This window comes from Moschus berezovskii, chromosome 8 (genome assembly GCF_049115385.1).
Source record: "Moschus berezovskii isolate FMDL1 chromosome 8, NW_MosBer_1.0, whole genome shotgun sequence".
In the NCBI taxonomy this organism is placed as follows: Eukaryota; Metazoa; Chordata; class Mammalia; order Artiodactyla; family Moschidae; genus Moschus; species Moschus berezovskii.
This window is the reverse complement of record NC_142467.1, coordinates 9,139,542-9,144,546: the sequence shown is the minus strand read 5'-3', so window position 1 is coordinate 9,144,546 and position 5,005 is coordinate 9,139,542. Positions and strand designations below refer to the sequence as shown.

The window sequence follows — 5,005 nt, the reverse complement described above, 5'->3', positions numbered from 1 at the left end:
ATGTCTGCAACCAGAATGACACAGTGGAGCCTCCTGACCTGATTGTAGTTGGATGCCTTATGACTGCCTTGGTAAGTGATATGGAAAGATGTGGTGAGAATTATCCCCCATGAAGAAAGGACAAAGGACTGGGCAAACCTCCTGGTGAACTGCCCTGGGTCTGCCAGGATATATCTCCTGGGCCAGGAAAACAATAGGCCAACAGGGGCTGCACAGTCTCTATTTCAAAACAAGCTCATTAAGAGAGTTTACTGAGTAGCCACTGTAATATTGAAGATAGCTTATTTATTATGCCCTAACCAAATAACAGTGTGCCTTATAGCAAGTTTCCTCTTTAACCTGCCATAAGGATACGGATGGAAGCAAAGTGAATTTCTGGAATGGTTACTCTTCCTCACTAAGGCCTAGAAGAGCATTATATAAGGTTTTACCAAGTCCTCTTGCATTTCATAATTTTTATTATGCTGCAAATTCTGCCTCCAGGGAGTAAATGTTGATATAGGCTATTTTTGTTTATGTTTCGCTGTTTTGTTCTGTTTTTTGCAAAACAAAAGTCTGTAGCACAGGATCTAAGAAGGCACAGACTAAACTTTATGAATTTACTGACAGGTTCACTTTGGCCTGACTCACTGGGGCAAAAAGACGAGATAAAGCTAAAATATGCATCATGGATCATGATCTAGGAATAAAAAGAGAAACGCCTGCTCAGAATATCCCATAAGAAAGCAAAACTGAAGCCACAAGTATATATTTTTAATTTCCCTTAATTGAAATGTACTTGTGCGATTTCACCCAGATGTTTCTGAAATTATAACATAAATTTCATATCTTCTGTTGGTCACTGTCATTTTTCTTCCAATTTGTTTCAATCATTTTTTAGCTGACCAGATTACAAATATAATCATGGTAGATACCTTGGTTCATCCTTCTAATAAGCCTGTTGATCTGGTCTTCCCTGATGCCAGCATCTCCACCTTCTACAAAATGGGTGGTCTTTTTCTTCATTCCCTCTCATGGATAAGACAATTTAAGGGGCCACAGGAAGTTGTTTGCTTCTTTGAAACATTTTCCAATGGTATAGATCTCATGAATCAGATCCTCCTGTTATTTCCCAAGAGATCAAGCAAACAAGGTGTTATCTGTCAGGGCAATTCACTTCTTGTTGATTTTGCCATAACCACGCTTGCAGATCAATTCATTTACGGACTTCAGATTTGGGTACCCCCGTGCAATGTATGGCAAATACTTCATGGCAAATAGATGGGGAAAGAATGGAAACAACAGGAGACTTTACTTTCTTGGGCTCCAAAATCACTGCAGATTTGGTATTGACTGCAGTATTGAAATTAAAAGATGCTTACTCCTTGGAAGAAAAGCTATGACCAACCTAGACAGCTTATTAAAAAGCAGAGACATTACTTTGCCAACAAAGGTCCATCTAGTCAAAGCTTTGGTTTTTCCAGTAGTCATGTATGGATGTGACTACTGGAAAGAAGTGTATGGATGGACTATAAAGAAAGCTGAGCACCGAAGAATTGATGCTTTTGATCTGTGGTGTTGGAGAAGACTCTTGAGAGTCCCTTGGACTGCAAGGAGAGCCAACCAGTCCATCCTAAAGGAAATCAGTCCTGAAGATTCATTGGAAGGACTGATGTTGAAGCTGAAACTCCAATACTTTGGCCACCTGATGCAAAGAGCTGACTCATTTGAAAAGACCCTGATGCTGGGAAAGATTGAAGGTGGGAGGATGATGACAGAGGATGAGATGGTTGGATGGCATCACCAACTCAATGGACATGAGTTTGAGTGGACTTTGGGAGTTGGTGATGGACAGGGAAGCCTGGAAGTTTATAGGGTCGCAAAGAGTCAGACACGACTGAGAGACTGAACTGAACTGAACTGATGCAATGGGTGGCTCCACTATTCTCAGCATGTTAACTGATGCCTTGTTGAGCTTCACAAAGGTGCCACTGAAGATAAGATGGAGGCAAAGGAGCTGTAGCACGTTTTTAACCTTTGGGTTCACACGGTTGGTAGCTGTGATCCTGATGACAAATGCCAATTCGGGTTCCACGGCTACGCAGAAGTTGCCGGCTCTTCATGCCATCCTAGCCATTCGAATTTCAGTTCTACATTATCTGCTTAGCTTTTTCATTGATAAGCTTCCCCCTTGCCTTTTGGAAGCCTCTTTTGGGCAAACTTCTTTCTCAGGTGCTTGATCTTAACCTCGGCGAAATTCTTCTGCTTTTTCTTCAGGGTTTCTGGCTCAGCAGGAACCTTCTTTTCCTTTTTTTCCTCTGCACCGTCCATGGTTCTAGACGGGAAAGAGGGAGTTGGCACATGCGCCTGTCACTGTATTATAAGTGTGGGATTTACCTCCTAGAACCTGAGTTCTCTGCACAGGTGCATGGTCTATAAACTTAGACAATAGTTGCTAAACCATTTCAGAACTAAAATCCCCAGTCCATGTAGGAATGAAAGGCAACAGCTGATCAAGAGAACATAAAGGAAAAGAGAAAATTTTCAAGGCCTCCGTGTACCTGATTCAATTGAGAATGAGCTCTGACAATTGAGGTTGTGCTTACACATAAGGCCCAATTTAGTCACTTTCCTAAAAATAAGCTGTCAAGTCAGTCAGCCAAATAATTCATTTTTTCAAAGAGAGAGATTTCCTAATCGGAAGGTTGAACTCATCAACTGTTTGCACTGATTGTTGTAGTTAAAAATAATCACATCAGAAGTGCCCCTACCTGGAGAAATTTATTCAAACGGCTTAATAATCTTAGCACTTCACCCCTGCTCTTAGGACAATAGCTTAAATGAGTTGGTGCCCCACACATATTTGCTGAGTTTGGGCACAAAGAGTTCATGTTTCACCGAACAGTACCTGATCAGAACCAAGATCCATTTTGAATAAGAGCTGGGAAAGAAAAATGAAGTTTTGGAATATAAAAGGCAAAAATTAGTCCCAATATCACATTTACAGTATTTAAATAGTTTTAAAGTAGTAATCATAGTAATCACTCAGTTGTCCATTATAATCAAAGTTTTTAAATGAGAGAAAAATAAAGAGCACTTTCAATAACTAGGACAAGGGCCCCTATAAAATGACCACCCATGTGTTAAGTCTAAAAGGAACTGCTCATGAAATGATTTATTTTACAATGAGATTTTGCAAGCTGGTGCTTAGGAAAGTGCCTTAATGCCTAGTCTACCTGGTTTAGACTAAGTCAAATTTTGTAGCACTTTCATGTGTGATTTTTGGAAACATCAACAAAGGACTGATTTTTGTAACCAAAAAAAAAAAAAAAAACCTTATATCACAAATTTCACAACACAATGCTTTAATAAACTTGAATTAAATTATGATGGTATAATTTACAGTTTGGTATTAATTTTTAGTACTCTCCTTCCTTGAGAAAAAAGCCTCAGTCATGAAGGGCCAGAAAGCTGACTTTATTCCTATCTTAATTTAGATTTAGATTCTTGTATCCTTCGATTCTGGGAACTTTCCCAGTGGCTCAGCTGTAAAAGAATCCGCCTGCAATGCAGGAGAAATAGGAGATGCGAGTTTGATCCCTGGGTGGGGAAGATCCCCTGGAGTAAGAAATGGCAACCCACTCCAGTATTCCTACCAGGAAAATCCCGTGGACCGAGCCTGGAGGGCTACTGTCCTTGGGGTCGCCGAGACTGAACAGAAACGCAGGCCTCCTTTGATTCTGTTCTCGGAAACTGGTGCCCTCTTCTGGAGAACCATAACTGGGTCGTGCGGGCTGAACCATTTTCTGTCAACAGAAGAAACTCCAGTCTGTCAGCCACCAATCAGAATTTGAGTTACTCGTTTCAACAGCAAGGAGTTTACCAACTCTTCATGAGCTTCTTTATCTGTTCCTGTCACTACTGCACAAATCTTTGCAATTAAGAACTTTTCTTCAGATAAAAATTATCCTACTCAACCCATTTAGGATGTTGGCCTTCCTCCGTCACTGGCAGGAAAGAACAGATGATGATTTTGATGACCAAGCAGACACAAATAAAAGTCATATTTAGCAAGACAAATTTAAACATACAGCTTCAGGAAAATGCTGTTTATTTCCAAAACACTGCAGTATAAAACAGGTGCAGAAAATTCATTCTCTTCAACAGCATCATCTTTATTGCACATTGACTTGTAGAATTTAAGTAATCAGAAACTCTGGGGCTAAGAAGTAAAAACAGAGATTGCTGTGGATCTATCATGTGTGAAGAACGTGGTTTGAGTGAGTAGAATGGAAATGCACGTAAGAGAGTCAGACCTGCACCCCTGGGTGATGACTGTTAAACCACTTAACTTCAACACACATCAGGTTTCCCCATTTGTAAATTGTGAAAATCTAGTTTTGCCTCTTTCATCACCAGAATGTTGAAAGCATGTTGTAATGAAATGTACACTGACTTCCTTTGAGGGGAGAAAGTTGTAAAACATAAATTCATTGTTACATTAGAAAAACTTTTCCATCAGAAAAGTTGGAGCAGGATACAGTCCTGATTAAACTAGTTCCTGAGAGCAGAGATCACCAGTGTCGTCACAGGAAGTATAAGGCTGTAACCTATGATACAGAACTGTTCCCACAGTAAGGACACAGATTATTACTATATGATAAGGTAAAGGCTTATGGTTAAAACCTCCTGCAGTTCATAACTAACCATGCTTGATGTACATAGTTTCCTCTTTAATAAGGCATAGAAATCATTCCCCCAAAAGCCTGAGATTGCATCTTTTTATTCACCTATTCTAAGAGCTGAAACAAAATGGTACTGAGTGGTTTACTACTTCAATTGACATTCTATAGAAAAGAAGTAGGCTATAAATTAATAAACAAGTCAAAATGTTAATATGCTCTAGATACTTGCTATAGTTATGTCAAACTAAATCGGGGCAGTATAGTCAGTAGTTTTGCACAATATATTTTTAAACAAGATGAGGAACAATTTAGCTCTTGACAACTGATGGCCACAGTGGGAA

The 5,005-nt window shown here is 39.6% G+C and overlaps 1 pseudogene; it reads right to left on the bottom strand.

Annotated features, from left to right (window-relative positions):
* Positions 1-513: 513 nt before the first annotated feature.
* On the bottom strand, positions 514-2,310 carry LOC129558983 (large ribosomal subunit protein uL30 pseudogene; annotated as a pseudogene).
* Positions 2,311-5,005: the final 2,695 nt, after the last annotated feature.